This window comes from Ursus maritimus, unplaced genomic scaffold, assembly GCF_017311325.1.
Source record: "Ursus maritimus isolate PB19 unplaced genomic scaffold, ASM1731132v1 scaffold_4, whole genome shotgun sequence".
Classification (NCBI taxonomy): Eukaryota; Metazoa; Chordata; class Mammalia; order Carnivora; family Ursidae; genus Ursus; species Ursus maritimus.
The window spans coordinates 57,969,304-57,986,629 of NW_024426552.1; the positions used below are offsets into that span (position 1 = coordinate 57,969,304).

The window sequence follows — 17,326 nt, forward strand, 5'->3', positions numbered from 1 at the left end:
GCTCCCCTTTCAACCACCATGCTCCAGCCACGCAGAACTACTGTCCTCCAGAGCTGGCTGATGCTCGACACCTCCTGACTTTGAAAATATTCTTGCTTTTTTCATATTATGATCCCCTTTTCTTTCCCTTCCCCTACATTGACTCGGTAAATTTCAATACTTTCTGTAGACTTTTAGACCTAGCTTGCAGGTGGGCACTCCTTTCTTGTTCCTCTTGCTACATCTTGTTTATGCCTCCATTCCAGTGTCCATCACATCCTAAAGCCTTTATTTACTATTTATCACCCCTACCAGACTGTGAGATTCTTAGCAACAGGGAGCATTTCTTATTTATCTTGGAGTTCCAGGAACCAAGCATAGTGACTAGCTTTCCGTAAATGTTTGTTGACTGAAAACCGAATAAAGAGCTGTGCATGATAATTAATCAAAACTAAGCCAAGCAGTAGCATTAGCTTCTACAAGCTAAGCATGGAGCCTATTAGCAATCTAATGAAGGCAGAAGATCGCAGCAGTAAGGCACTTTCTGACGGTTATCACGGGGTGAAAGGAAGAGTGAGGGATAGAGGATGTGATGGAGGAATGTCTTGTTAGCAGAGGATGTCACTGAGGCCATGAATTTTCAGCTTTTTCAATACTGAGTTTTCAATACTGAAAGGTATTGTTCTGAGAATGAATCTGAGCCTGAACTGTAGAGAGGTCTAATTTACAATAACTTGGTTTCTCAAACAGGCTAAGTCTGTGCTACCTGCTTTAAGGCAGTGTGGCAGGCTACAGTGGGCTCCTCTTTGTTTCTGCTAAAGAGTAATGGGATGGAAAACTCTTGGGGGGAACATCTGGAAGCTATTCAGTTCCCAGTGAAATCTGTGTCAAATCCAGGTTGGGACTTTGGACTAAATGCAGTGCCAGGGAGAGAAGGCAGAATTCTGCACCTGTCTGGAGAAGGCCATTGAAGAGGCACTAGGAGCTAGAAACACTGGGGAGATAATGTTCTGATCTGTTCCCAAGAAACTTTTCTTTCCCTTTGATAGGTATCTGGGGCACCACCTCTGGAGCCATCAGCTGTGTCTGTGGGGCACTTGAGGACAGCAGGACTGTCACAGGCCCTGTCACCCTTGAAACGAAAGTAGCCTCAGGATTTGGAACAACCCAAGCAAGCATGAAGGCTGGCCCGGGGGTGGGACAAGGTTAGTGGGCATAGGAATGGGCTGTCAGCCCATTACAGGTCATTCTCAGCCCTGTCTCTGGTTCAAAACTAGGATCTCTCTAGAAGCTGCCTGATTAATGGTTGATGTAGCATAGAATCAGTTTCACATTTTCCTATGAGCCAGAAACAGCCTTTCAATTATGTTTTTATCTCAAAGGTCTCCCCCTTGATTTCTAATCTGTGACACAGGTCTCCAGTCCCCTGTACTGCTTGTCTGAGGCTTGCCCTACAGTGCTGACGTCATAATAGCTGAGCCGTGCGGGCAGGAGTGCACTGTGCTGACTCATCCCCGGTGATGTGAGGATTAATGCCTTGTCTAACACGGAGCTATTATGTGAACTGTTTTTACACAAAAGAACTGTAACGAAAATGATTTGCCAGTCGGAGGACGAGAAATACGCAGTGCTAGGTAACTGAAGTAGGGACGCGGAAACGTAGAGTGGTAACCATAAGCATGCACACTGACACCCTCCAAAGCATTGACAGACCCGCGCTATCAACACAGAGAATACGGAATAACAAGACTTGTCAGGGGCAGGCAGGATCCACCCCTGCTGTATAAATGCATTACACACAGTCCCTGCCGTCTTTGGGGAGTTTCACCAATCTCCTTTCTCTGTCAAATGGCTGTCACTTTGGACTTTAGCCTTACGGTCCATCCTTTGGGGGATTCTGCTCCCCTGAATATATTTGCAACTAGCCTCTAGGAATGTTAGTGGAAGCCCCACACATGCAAGCGAACCAGGGGAACCCCCTTTCTGTGTAAATGATTACCACACAAGAAATACCTCAGACTGAGAAGTCGCTGAAGTAAGACATGTTGCGAGTAAGGGACAGCATCCACCAGAGAGCTCAAAGCAGCTGGGAAGATGCTGGTGATTATTTATCACAGAAGGTGACCGCCCCTACCTGTAGTATGTCTCGGGCGGTGTCTCATGCGGTGAGCCACTATGATTATTTGGGGTCATTGCTGCAGAATCTCTTACAAGCAGCCTGAGGTAAAACTTATCCAACCCGTTCCGTGCAGCCTGGTTTGGGCTTTAAACAACAAATATTCTCTCTTTTCATCTAAAATCAAGTTTTCCCTCTCTTTTTATTCTCCCTTTTCACATGACTTCCCATCTTTTCTAAAAAAGGACAGTACCTTCTATAAACCTCTTGGCACACATAATCCCGGATTTCTCTCTTTCTCCCTCTTTTTTTTTTTTTTCCTGGACTTGCGATGACAGACAAAATTTTATCCTAAGTGGATCAAGCCTTATAGTCCACGCTCGTACTTCTTGAGTAAAAGGGTATTGGAAATTTTGTCCATAAATGAAAGCTCTGACCCAGAAGTTGAAATTAAAAACTATTGGACCTAGAGATGGGTGTGTAACTGAAGAATAAATAATTGCCCATTGACTGACTGTGGAGCAGAAGCCCGACTGTTGCGGGTGTCCGGCTGAAGAACGAAAGCTCTACTGGAGAGGAGCAGTGACTCCCGCAAACAGCAGCTGCGGCTGAGTAAACGGCGGTCTTTATAGGAGTCCAGTGCCTGATGCCCCGCTCTTCTCAGGCCCCCTCATGGATGGCAACGACTACCACCACCACCAACACTGATTCCAAACCCAAAGGAAGCTAAGATGTAGCGAAGAAGTACTGGAAACCACAACAAAGTCAACGAGAAAACATGCCAACAAAGATCCAAATTTCCCAAATACGACGCCTTCTTGAAAAGTAAAGAAACCACTCTTACTTACATAAAGAGAAGGGTCAGGCCACAGACTGATGGTCACGGAACTGAAAAACAAAAACAAGGAATTAAAAATAAACCCAGTGATACTATAGGGAGAAGGAAAACCAATCTAAGGTATAGACAGAACTGTTTGCTCCTGAGGATGGGCAGTAGGGGCCTGTTTTATTACCTGTAGCCTGAGGGGAAAAAAAGAGATCAGTCCCATAAAATTTTCCAAAGGTGCGACTCCTGCTATATGACCAACACAGTATTTCCAGGCACAAGGAGTGCCAACCTCTTTCTTTGTTAACGTCATTCTGATCCGAATGGTATAGGTATTTTCTAGAGCTGTGCTCTTTAATACAATAGCCACTATCTATACTTATCTATTTCAATTAGTTAAACTTGAATAAAAAAACAGGAACGTTTAGTTCCTTAGTCACACTAGCCACATTTCAAGGGCTCAAGAGCCACCTGCAGCTGGTGGCCGCCTTAGAGGTAGAACATTCCCTATCACTGCATAGACATCTACTGGGCAGCATTGACCAGAACAGGTCAAGGCTCTACTGTGTAGTACAGGGCAAATTTTAACTAATTTTGACAAAGATGAATAAAACTCTGATAAACTTTGGCTCTTCTAAGGGTAAATTCAGTATGTTTAACGCCCAGAAGATCCTCTGGACAGCCGTAACACCCACATACATCATCGCCCCTCAGCTGACAACCTGACGCGAGGCAGCCTCGTGTTGGCTTGGTGCAGACTGAGGACCATATACCGCTTTCTCTGCCCCTTGTCTCCAGCCTAGGAGTGTCCCCTCTGACAAAATGATTTCAAAGGAAAACATCTGTCTCCCAAAACACATCTCTAACGATGAAAACCTCAGGTTTGTGGGGAGTTGATCTTAACAGTTTCTCCTGTATTTCAACTCAGGTAATTCTCCTTTGTAATCCTCAACTCACAAGCCAAATGAGCTATGATGTCACTGGCCTGCTCACCACTGTTTTGACAGCTTCTCTTACAGAAAAATAAAACTGAAGTAGCAGAAGAGCCGTGAGAGATTAATAAACCAAACGGGGACACTGAAAGAACAAAGCATGTCTCTCTACCCACACCCCACTCAAATATATCAAGGACTATTAATATATGCTGATCGAATTCTTGCCTCTCTGACACCATGATTTTAACTGCTTCATAGGAGGCCTCCAGAAGTGTGCAAAACAAATCCTACTAAAAGAGATCAAGTGGAGGGATCTGATTATATAACTTAGCATAGAATAAGCCTAAAGCAAACACAAACAAACCCGTCGATTAAAGAGATTTCACTTCTCAACAAGTTTTCTAGACAAGCGCACATTCATAGAGGTTCCTCCAAAGGAAGAGTTTCCTCTTCATGGCACGTGTAAGTGTGAGGGATGGTGTTCCCCCCCTTGAACAATAAGAGTTAAGATGAAAATCTGCAGCCTGGATCATAATGTATGCTAACGCAAGAGAAGCTGGAAGCTTTCAAGTTATTTCACAAAATTGATGAGTTTAATGAAAACTTTAAGCAAGATAATGAGATTATGTATGATTCATTGGAAGTACACACAAACTTGAAATATAAAGATTGACTAGTCTTCAAAGACTTTAAAGTTCTAAGTTTTGCTACGTTCTAGTCCCTTCTACAAGCCAGGATCCTAGACCACTGCACCAGTCTATTTTTTAAATCTCCTTCCTTCCTCCCTCCCTGCTCCCTCCCTTCTTTTTTTCCCTCCTAACTTTTTTGAGCTTGCTTTTCCCCCCAAACTTCGGGAGAAAGGAGAAAAATGTGATTAGTGGTTATCTATGAAATATGCTCACTTATCATTTCTCTGTTGCACGTTATAAACCCAATAACTCTCAATAAGACATTATGCTTTTTAAAAACTATACCTAGCATTTGTGTTCTTATATCTGAGCACATAACTTTCCATTTCAAATTTTAAGGAGCATTTATTCATAAAAGTTAATCAGTCAAAGTTAAATTCTTGATGTGATCAAAAGAGATCAATGTAAATTGTACCCAGATTGACTAATACACGCAAGGTCTGGAATGAAGAAGAAATATCCTTCCCCGATGTCAAGTGACACACAGGCTGTCAATGACAGGAATCCAAGATGGGGAGAAAAATCACAGTGTGTATGTCACAGTCTAAGACAAATTAAAGCCAAGTTAAATTGAAGATTTTATTGGATATAATTGTCGTCCTTATATATTAATGAAAAACAATAATACCTATCCCAAATGTAATACTAAGGCTAAAAATTTAATCTCAGAGTTCTTATACAATTTATAAATGTTCATAAACGTCAAAAGGCCCCTACTTCTTGATTGAATTACAATCTGCAATTTTGAGAATATGTATTAATCTACATAGGTTTATTCCTGTTCAGTTCAAATTGTTATTTTATTGATATGTGTGCTCTTTCCGCCTAAGTGATATTCACCTTATATGTCTGTAAGTTGTTTTCATCTGAAATGCAAAGAATTATCTACGATAGTTTTGCATATGATGAAAAACATTTGCATTAAGCATTCTAGGCTCAAAGCATAAATACCTAGCAAAGAATATATAACTGTAAAGCCCAAAAGAATCAGGACCTTAAAACATGGCAGGGGAAGCAAGAGTAGAAGGGGGAAAGGGGTGATTTATGGTGAAGTCTAATTGTGTTCTGTGATTTCCCAGTAGAAATTATTGTATAGTGTCAACCTCTAAAGAACTAAACGTGTTATTAATTAAATGTATTATTAATAAAGATTAGTCAATTCTGATTTCAGTTTATGTAATGTTCAAGGGCAATGGTTTCCAACATTTTGAGGTGATACGGATCCCTATGAGAATCCCTCCCCCAAAAAACTCCTTAAAAACACCAAGTTTCAAGAATCTTCCAGACTCCATGAAGGTCATTCATGAATTCCAGTTTAGCCACCCTTAGCCTAGGGGAGAGGGGAGAAAATGCCCGTGTGATCCCACTGCTTATCAGCTCCAGGAAGCTGAACAAGTCCCTGTAAGCTGGAGCCAGGAGCAAACAAAACATATAGGAAATAGAGCTCTACATGGACCCGTGTGGCTAGTGACACACAGACTCCTCTAAAGGCCTCCCAGACTCTGGTTTACCTAGTTCTTTACAATTTCTTTTTTTAAAAAAGTCCACAGAGGCTTAGGAACAGTGACGTAGAGGAGTAGTGAGCAGAGAAACGAGAGGAGTCGCTATTTAGTCAGCACCTTCTGTGGCTGCAGGCATCCTGCTCAGTAAATGCTTCTCCAATTTGAAGGTGGGCATACCCAGGGATGTGGAGCAACGTAACAGGAGTGCACCAGGCCACGGAATAAATCATAAAGATATGGCTGTCTTCTTGGAGAGTCAGTTGTCCTTGTGGCTAAGTAGTTTAAACTCTTATTTGTGCATACGTTTATTTATCTGATAACTATTTCTTGGATGTTACAGAAGAAATAAAACAGCCCCTGTTCTTGTCCTTGTGGAACTTCTGGTTCAGTGAAACAAATAAGAACATGTTGAGGAGGTGAATGCAAAATATGCATGTATCTGCAGGATGAACGCTGAGACCTCTGAAAAGTCTCACGTGTGGCAGACTGCTTCCGGCAACGGCCCGCACCCTGAGGACTGACTGGATCACTCACTCTAACCTGAGGATCACCTATGCAGAAGAGTTTGAAAAGCGTCATTAGCACTAGATCATTTCACCCTGACTAGAAGAGCAAATACTGTTAACTCCAATTTACTACAGAACAAGGGAGATTTGAGAAATTAGGAAACTTACCCCAAATCCCACAGCTGTTGGGATCTGAATAAGTTTGTACCATTCCAAAGTCTACATATTTTTAACCACTAAATTACACTACATCTAGGTATTTCCCATTTTATGTTTCCCCTTGAAATCTGGGCTCATTCAGGATTTTGTAGGCTAGTTTAAGCTTCTCCTTTGGAAGGAGACAGGTTTGGCTTGATTTGTATTCTAAATATTTCACAGTGGTAAGGGAAAGCTATTATTATACCCATTTTATGGTGCGGAAGCTGAGCCACTTGCCAGCTGAGGTATCTGGCTGGGTTAAAAACGGAATCGGGTTGTCAGTCTTTCATTCCTCTCCACTGACTGAAGCCTAGGCAGCAGTACTGTCCAAAGGCTTTTCTGTACATGGGATTCACACTGGCGGAGAGAGTGAGAGAAACTTTGCAAAGGGAAAATAATAGCGCAATACAAAAATGGAAAATAAGTAATCATAACTCACTCACAAAAATTGGTTACTTTTAGCACTGTGAATAGAAAAGAGAGAGCTTATTCATCACAAATGAATCAGAAAATTAGAATGTGTCACAGCATTGATGATAGGGCTGAGGAATTCAGATGAACTGAAGCTCAACACCTATCCTTCTATCTGAAGAGGGTAAACGGTGTGACAACAGGGCAGAAATGACCTCTTACATGTGCCTTTAATCTTTCCAATCTTTTCAACCCTCTCTCTAGAAGTTAGGTGGGTTTGTATCTTTGTTTTCTATGGGTAGAGATAACATTTTAACATCCTTTTAATGTTCTAGAAGTATTGTGTTAATTAATTCTTATGTGGGAGTCATTCCAAATAGTAGGATGAAGATTTTTACCTTATTGATTTTTCTAATACCTTTCTGGCTTCCGTGTTTTCAAAAGCTGAGGCACTATTGGATTTTTAGATTCATATGTCTCTCAGAATAAGTGCCAGCTTCATAGGTTCCTGTCAATTGATATTCCATCTTCTCTATGGATACATGATTTCCTTTATCTGACAGATTCAAGAAATTTTATGCTAGATTTAATGACATTTCATGCGCCCTGAATTCAGAGGTTTTTAATTCTCTATTTTCGATCTGGCAAAAGGTTTACAAGTCAAAGTCAGATGGAAGGGTTATTCGGATGTGCATACAGAGCATGTGCAATCTCCCACTAGCTAGATTTTGGGGTCTCCTGAAGACAAGTCTCTTGAAGTATTTTCATTCCTCTTGGTCAGTCTTAAGAAGGCTATAAATGCCACAAATCATTCATATCTTAGGGTCTGCTTTTCAAGACCACCCATTTTTTTGGATCCACCTTGAGGAGAGTGATAAGGAAATCAATGATGCCTTACCTCTCCTTAATATGCTATGTTCAATCTGAAAAATGTCTACCTTAAAAAATTTAGATGATGAAATAATGATCAATAAAAAGAGAGAATTCAAAAGCGAAAGTTCAGCATTTAGGTCTAGGACTGTTTCTAGGTCTGAGACATTGCTAAGACAACTTGACACTCCACCCCACCCCATACAAATCCTCCCGAGTCTTCCTGATTCTTACAGGTATAGGACCTGAAAGATAAGAATGAAATAAAAGCTGGAGAGCTGGGCGGGTGGCAGGGCAGGGCAGGAGATAGTGTCAGGGACTGAATTTGTTTAATACGTTCAGGATGATTTCTTACAGCTCCTGAATTAGATCTAACTCTGTTATGAAGACAGTTAAGAGCTCTCTACAATCTGATCCCAAACAACTTTTCCTTCTATATCCCAAACTCCTGAAACTGTAGCTTCATGGGTTTCAAACAGATTGGTATACCAGGACCTTTTACTATAGTACACTGATATCCTTTAGGGGATGCTAAAAAGGTCTGGCATTGTTATCATGTGGTCCAATCAATTAGAAATACCTGGTCATAATGTTGCTCACAGACCACCATTAATGCCATTTAGCAAAAAGGTTGTGTCTGTTATAAGGGAAACTCATCCTGAGATTCCTCAGTGTGTAAACACAGAAAGTGACATGTTAGTGGTACAGAGGGCTTTGGAATAAATACGGGCACAGCAGGAGAAAGAAAGATCCAGATCAGTGTGAACAGAAGGCTGTCTTTACTCAAATGGTTCCCTCAAATGTTTTTTTCTTTTTAATTCAAAGGGAAAAATCATGACATAAAATTTATACCAAAGGATATAAATTAAGCAGGTACTTATACCCAATGATCTGTTAGATACTAAACCAAGAACACAGCATGGGCACAGTATGTGTTTTAAAGACTTGGAAAGAGCTTTCCACAGTATAGATTGAAAAATGTTACTTTTGTCCTTGTCACCATCAACTATTTGCTTAAGAGAATCCAAGATCTTTCACAATCTGGCCCCAATCCACCTCTCTTGGTGTTTGTTTGTTTGTTTGTTTGTTTCTTTGTTTCGGGCTTCTCTCCCCACCCCCAGCACCGCTTCCTTATATTCTGTGACAGGCTATTGGCTCCTCCCTGAACATGCCTAGGACATCTTTGTCTTTAAGTCTTTGCTAACAGTTCACACTTGAATCTCCCAAGCCTAGCATAGTGTCCTAAACACAGCATGACACTCCAACATTTGTTGAATAAATGCTGTCTGTCTATTTTAGGAGACAAAGATGATAGAAAAAAGTTGTTAAATCAGTAAATAAATAGCACAAGAGAGAGGTCAAGGAAAAGTTAATTTTAGTGCGTTTTAGGAGTGGGGGCAAGATGAGCTTTAAGATTAGGAAAACTGATGCTCTTTATTCTTGGGTCTAGCCAATGCTATGAGTCAGTTACTTTTTTGGGAACAAGTTTCAACCTCAAGGTTAAATGAACACAAACGCTCTGTCCATCAGCATATAATGAAAAAGCTGTGGCTATTTCCACATCAGCACAGAGAAATTAAAATATGCAGTGTCTTTCTCAGAGGCATCATATATGACAGAACTTTTTAAAATAGTCCCCTTTGCCACTCTCATACAGAAAGAGCTATAAAAATAAAAGTAAATGTTTAAAAAAACACTGAGATAATTTTGCTTCAGAATGAAAAAGTTGAGGTATATTTTCATGGTTTTCTGACTGTAAGAGTTGTTATAAAGAAGATAATGATCGACATTTTTGTCCTAGGGCATAACGATATTAAACTGTCCAGTGAAGAATTTAAGTTAAGACTTAAAGATGAACATCCTAAATGTGCAAGTGGTAAATAATCAAATAGATTGCTAAGAGCAGTTATGAAATTTCTATCTTCATGGCTATTTAAAAATAGGAAAGATCTTCATCTATTTTGGATGGAATAAATGCAGCTCTGCCTCCAGTCAGGAGATGCATTCAATAACTTCTCTCATCGTGATTAGCTCTTTATGACTACAAAATCCTATAACATGTTGATCCTAAAAATTGTACAGAATCACAACACAGTTGAGTAAAATACATTCTACAGTTTGAAGAGGATTAGGCAATACAAAAAAAAAATCTGTAAGTTACTAAATTCAAAATCGGATCTATAATGTTTACGTCTCAATTCAATTTGCCAAGTGTATATGTCACAAATAGAATTGAGGAAAAATGTACTTGAACGTACTGTAGTTTAAACATATGATTAGCTAGAGTAAAACATTCTAACAATTAATTCTTTCATGTCTAAGAAATTTAGCTGAATATTTAATAAACCTGGTATGAATATGCATATAAACCCAATCTCCAATTTAAAGAAAGTTAGAAAAGACCAGAAAAATAATATAAGAACTCACTATTATTATTCCCAGGACAATCTTCAAAGACATCAGGAGAACCAGTGAACAAGCCCTTTTAAATGACCAACATGGGCCCCATATGATTAAGAATGTAAATCTAATAACAGACTTAGAGAAAGCTCTCACAGGGATGGCAAGTTACTGGCTTTCTTGTCTATTTACCTTGCAGTTTTGGAGCTCAGCAGTAGTGTCCATTACATACAGCACACAGGGTTAGATGAAGAGTTCCAACGACCTTGTCTGAACCAACTTCATTTAAAGCAGTTTGCTACATTTCTTAAATAGAAGATGAGCCTATTCTATCTATGGCCCACATTTGGACTGGATCACTGAACTATTGCCCAACTCTTATAAGCAAAGCACTAACATGTACCAATCAACAGGCAGCCCATAGCAGAGACATCAGGAAGGTCAAAATACACACACATAAGAAATTGGCAGTACATTATAGAAGAAAGCTATTTCTAAAGATGGACTTTGGCTACTAAAGCCTTTGAGTGTTATTCAACCTTTGTTAGGAAAAAAATCAGTCCCAATGTAACTTGTAATAATCTGGTTTAAAAAAAAAAGATTGGGAGAAAGAAATATAGTTTTATTTTGCAACACATTATTTTCATAACAACATGAATCAAAGAGATAAACTATGCCAATTTCTTCATAGCTAACTCATTATAGGATATTGTTCTAATCTTCACTAATGACTTTTTATGAGGTTAGTTATGCTGTGATCAGAACTTGGAAGAATAGAGGCCTAAGACCTTTCAAAAGAAATGTTTCAAAAATGTTTCAAAAAATGTTTCAAAAGAAACATTTTTGTTGTTGTTGTTGTTCAGTATCACTACCAAAAAAAAAAAAAAAAGCATTAAGCTGACTTTGACAACCTAACTAGGCTAATGGTTGCTTCATGTAGTCGTTGCTTATGCTGTTTTAAATGACAGGAATGAACTGAACAGCCAAGGTGTCAAGCTAACCATCAACTTGAATTTTGAAAAGTTACGGTACAATAAGCATTAACATCAGTTGTTAGAATTCATAAAACTTACACCAAAACTTATGGACACAGCAAAAGCAGTTCTGTTAGAAAAGTTCACAGTGATAAATGCCTACCTCAAGAAATAAGAAAAATCTCAAACAAGAAAAATCTCAAATAAATGACCTAACTTTAAGGGACTAGAAAAAGAACAAACAGAGCCTCAAGTTAGTAGAAGAAAGGAAATAGCAAAGATCAAAACAGAAATAAATGAAATAGAGACAAAAAGAAAACATAGAAAAGATCAATACAACCAAGAGCCGGTTCTTTGAAAAGATAAACAAAGTTGACAATCTTTACTTAGATTCACTAAGAAAAAAGAGAGAGGGCTCAAATAAAATCAGAAAGGAAAGAGGAGACAGTAAAACTGATACCACAGAAATACAAAGGACCTAGGTGGCTACTATGAACACTTATATGCCAACAAGTTGGACAACCTAGAAAAAATGGATAAATTTCTGGAAATATACAACCTGAATCATGAAGAAATAGAAAATCCAAACAGACCAATTACTAGTAAGGAGATTAAATCAGTAATTTAAAAACTCCCTACAAACAAAAGTCCACAACCAAACAGTATCACTGGTGAATTCTACCAAACATTCAAAGAAAAATTAATACTGGTTCTTCTCAAACTCTTTCAAAAAATAGAAAAGGAGGGAACATTTCAAAACTCATTTTATGAGGCCAACATTACCCTGATATCAAAACCAGACAAAGATACCACAAGAAAAGAAAATTACAGGCCAATATACCTGATGAACATAGACTAAAAATTCCTCAACAAAATGTTAGCAAACCTAATTCAACAATATATTAAAAGGTTCATTCACCATAACCAGGTAGGATTTATTTCAGGGATGCAAGGATGGTTCAATATCTGCAAATCAATCAGTGTGATACACCATATTAACAAAATAAAGGATAAAAATTGTATGATCATCTCAATAGATGCAGCTGAAAGCTTTTCTTCTAGAATGAGGAACAAAACAAGGATGTGACACTTTTATTCAACATAGTATTGGAAATTCTAGCCAGAGCAATCAGTCAAGAAAAAGAAATAAAAAGCAACTATATTGGAGAAGAAGAAGTAAAACTGTCACTATTTGCAGATGACATGATACCATACATAGAAAATCCTAAAGACTCCACTAGAAAACAAAACAAAAAAACTATTAGAACTAATAGTGAATTCAGTAAAGTTGCAGGATATAAAATCAGTACACAGAAATCAGTTGCATTTCTATACACTAAAAACAAACTATCAGAGAAAGTAAGGAAACAATCCCATTTATAGTTGCATTAAAAAGAATAAAACACCCAGGAATAAATTTAACCAAGAAAGTGAAAGACCTGTACACTGAAAACTATAAGATATTGATGAAAGAAATTGAAGACACAAATAATGGTAAGATATTCTGTGCTTGTGGATTATAATAATTAATATCGTTAAAATGTCCATACTACCCAAAGCAATCTACAGATTCAATGCAATCTCATAAAATCTGCAATGGAATTTTTCACAGAAATAGAAGAAAGACTTCTGAAATTTGTATGGAAATACGAAGACTCCCAACAACCAAAGAAATCTGGAGAAAGAAGAACAAAGTCAGAGGCATCAAGGTCCTTGATTTCAAACTCTATTACAAAGCTATAATAATCAAAACAGTATGGTATTGGCATTAAAAGAGACAAATAGATTAACAGAACAGAATAGAGAGCCCAGAAATAAACTCACCCACATATGGTCAATTAATTTATGACAAAGGAGCCAAGAATACGCAATGGGGAAAGGACAGTCACTTCAATAGATGGTGTTGGGCAAACTGGATAGCCACACACAACAGAATGAAGCTAGACTACTATCTTATACCATATACAAAAATTAATTCAAAATAGACTAAAGACTTGAATTTAGAAGAAAACATAGGTGGTAAGCTCCTTGACATTGGTCTTGGCGATGACGTTTTGAATTTGATACCAAAAGCAAAGGCAACAGAAGCTAAAATAAACAAGTGGGACTATGTCAAACTAAAAATACTCTGCACAGCAAAGAAAACCATCAAGAAAATGAAAAGGCAACTTACTGAATGGCAGAAAATATTTGCCAATTATATATCCGATCTGATAAGGGGTTGATATCCAAAATATATAAAGAACTAATATAATTTAATAGTAAAGAAATCTGATTTAAAAAATGGGCAGAGGATTTGAACAGACATTTATCTTTTTCTCTTTTTTAAAAGATATTATTTATTTGAGAGAGAGGAGGAGAGAGTGTGTGTGCACAGGTGTAGGCGTGAGGGGGAGGGGCGGAGGGGGACTGAAAGAATCTCAAGGGGACTTCATGCTGAGCGCAGGACCCAACACGGGGCTCAATCTCATGACTCTGAGATCATGACCTGAGCTGAAACCAAGAGTCAGACACTTAACCAACTGAGCCACCCAGGCTCCCCAAATAGACATTTTTTTCTAAAGAAGACATGCAGATGGCCAATAGGATACAAAGAAAAGATGCTCAATGTCACTAATCATCAAGAAAATGCAAATCAAAACCACAATTAAATATCACCTCACATCTGTTAGAATGGTAATTTATCAAAATGATAAGAAATAAGTGTTGGCATAGATGTGGGGAAAAGGGAACCATTGTGCACTGTTGGTGGGAATGCAAATTAGAATAGTCATTATGGAAACTAGCATGAAGTTTCCTCAAAAAATTAAAAATAGGACTACTATATGATCAGCAATTCTACTTCTGGGTATTTATCTGAAGAAAATGAAAATACTAACTCAAAAATATATATGTATGCCCAAGTTCAATGCAGTATTTTTTTACAACAGCCAAGATATGAAAACAACCTGAGTGTCCATCAGTGGATGAATGAATAAAGAAGATGTGGTATATTTTCACAATGGAATATTATTCAGTCATCTCAAAAATTGACATTTGTGACAACATAGATGAACCTTGAGGGCTTTATGCTAAGTGAAATAAAACAAATAAGAAAAGGACAAATACCGTATGATCTCACTTACATGTAGTATTCAAAAAACAAAAAACAAAAACAAAACAAAAATCAAGCTCATAAATACAAAGAACAGATTGGTGGTTGCCAGAGGGCAAAATGGGTGCAGGTAGTCAAAAGGTACACTGTTCCATTTATACAATAAATAAGTGATAGGGATATAATGAATAGCATGGTAACTATAGTTAATCATACTCTACTGAATATTTGGAAGTTGCTAAGAGAGTAAATCTTAAAAGTTCTTATCACAACAAAAAAAAATTTGTAACTACACATGGTGACAGGTGTTAACTAAACTTGTGGTGATCATTTTGCAATGTATATAAATATACAAACATTGAATCACCATGTTGTATACCTGAAACCAATATATTATTCTAATATAATGTATGTCAATTAAACCTCAATAAAAGAAAAAGAATTCATAGAATTTACTCATGGCCTGTCTCCCTCCATCTCTTCTTATTTCCACATCCATATTTTCACCTCTACATGCCTATCATATCAGGCAGTTGAAGAAAAAGAAATAAATGTGACTGGGACTGCCTCTGTGGGGACACTCTCAGTCAGCTGTCTTCCAGAAGTCCAACTTGCTCTCGGTTATCTGAAAAATCTATTTATTTAATTCAATACTTCCTCTCCAGGGAATCTGCATTTTCTTAACTGTCTTTACAAGATCTAGATTCAGGTTTTTCCACAGGCCATGGAGGAAGTATGGCAATTATGTTTGTATGTGGTGGTGGTGGTGGTGGTGGTCGTGGTGGATTCTGCTTTAGACTTTTCAAATTTTTCAATTTTACTGCTTCTCCAACTCAAGAAGCAAATGTTGCTTATACTTTAAATGCAAGTAAAGATATATACATACGTGTGCATGAACCACATATATTTATTTTTCTCTCAAAAGTTATAATACATATTTGGGGATTTTTCTGTCCATACACTCCATGAATGGTTGTTCCTACTGATGTTAGAGTGGTTTAGGCAGAAGCAGAAGAAAACAGGACTGTTTTGCACTGACACTTCACTAGCATATTCTTCAGCAGTGATCTCCTCACAGTAATCTCCACTGGCTTCCGGCCCTTGGTTAGCATAGGCTCAAGGAGTCTTTTTTACAATCTCTCTCTTCCCTAGAAAACCCTGCCTGTGAAATTTCCTTATAAATACCTAAATTCTCAGATTTACCTATTAACGATCTAGGCACCGAGGATGTTTCCTGCCTGCTCTTTCACCTCCTACTTCAGGAAGGACTTAAGACTGTAAATAAGCTAGTAGGGATCCTCTAGGCCATGGTGGAGCTGATCTCAGTAGCCAGGGAACCTGTGGCAGTCTGTGAAATACAATCAGGAAAACAGAAAGGATTCGCCCATACTTTCAGGAAGAAAGTATGTTGTTTCCAAGATGAGACCCAGAAAATAAGGCATATCAAAGAAAGCGAGCAAGATAATATGATTTTAAAGAGTCCAGCAGAGGTCAATTGCAAAAAGTACAGATTTGCCAAGATTTTCTCAACTGCAGCTTCATTTGCAGTGCCCAACAGTGGCCTACACCAGACACTTTGAGGGAAGTCCATTCTTTTTTGACCAGTGAAGCCTTAAATACTCGTTGTGCAAAAGGGTTTCTTTCGTGTCTCCAAAAGCAATCAATTTGTGCCCCCAGAGTCTGAGGGTTCATAGCTTTCTTTTAATTTTACAAGTCTGCACGTGCATGGTTCCTCCTGCATGATTTGGTCCTGAGGAAGTGACCCACCCACAACTCCACAGAGCTAATTAACCCCATACTGAGTGGTTTTTTCCCCTCATTTCACACATCCACTCAATGCTTTAAATGACCCAGCAGTAGCATGATCAGATGATTTTTTTTTTTCTTCTCAGTGAGGAAAGCACAGTAATGGGAGAGCTAGGATATATCTGCTGTAATTCAAAACGGCAGTGTAACCCAAAAGTACTACCAAATAACATTTTATCAGAGGGTGCAGAAATGCTCAAAAATGCTTGAATTAAACACTTTCATGTTACTCATTCAATGTACTGAGGTTTCTATTTTAAATAACAAATAATATATAGTAAATACTGAGGTAGAGAAGTTTGATCTACAGCCACAATTTTTTTTAACATCTCATTTTACTAGAAAAGATAAAAAAGATCCAGCCTCCCTCTTTGTCTTTGACAGCTTCAAGAAAAGGGCCAATGAGAAGAATGATACAACCATCTTTTTTTTTTTTTTTTTCACTTCAAGGAATAGGCTCAGGTTTTTCCAGATTTATTTTTGCCTAAGTGAATGCCTTGAAAACTCCAATATGATCACTGTTTTCTAACTTTTCAAAAAAGAAAAAAGTGAACATGATGGTGGTGGGTGATTTAATGGAATCAGCTTGTCAATGTGATGAAACTGAAAACGCTTTTACAGAATATGTCCACATGCTAAAATAAAAAAAAGTCTTTAACATAATGTATATAGCGTAGAGTTTTTGTCATGGCAAAAGATAGGAGTATCATTAATTTAGACAGTAAATGTAAGGTTCTGCTAGAGACCCTCATGGATAAATCTCGGAAATACTTCTTGGGCAGACAAATGGAGCCAGACAAGTCCCAGTTCTTTTAGAAGCTATCGAAAGAGCCATCGGATTTTAAGTCTGTCATCTCTGCTACATGATAAGAAAAATTCTGGGGTATTTCCTTCACTTATACTAGTCTATGGCTTCAGAATTTTAAAGATTTATACATAAATGGACAAGAAAATGACCTCCCCTGAACGACCCATCTTAGGCAAACTATCAGCTCTTTCACATTCTCAAAAGCACGTGTG

General features: G+C 38.2%; 1 protein-coding gene across 28 annotated transcripts in view; it reads right to left on the minus strand.

Annotated features, from left to right (window-relative positions):
- Positions 1-17,326, minus strand: part of ZBTB20 (zinc finger and BTB domain containing 20) — a 757,238-nt gene that overhangs the window by 160,739 nt on the left and 579,173 nt on the right. For 25 of the 28 annotated variants that reach the window (XM_040621288.1, XM_040621270.1, XM_040621274.1 and 22 more), the window contains one exon: positions 2,944-2,983. The gene's annotated coding sequence lies outside the window, so the exon portion shown is untranslated. Of the gene's footprint in view, positions 1-2,265; positions 2,984-17,326 lie in introns of those variants that run through there. The other 3 variants (XR_005832191.1, XR_005832189.1, XR_005832190.1) reach the window with 2 other exon arrangements.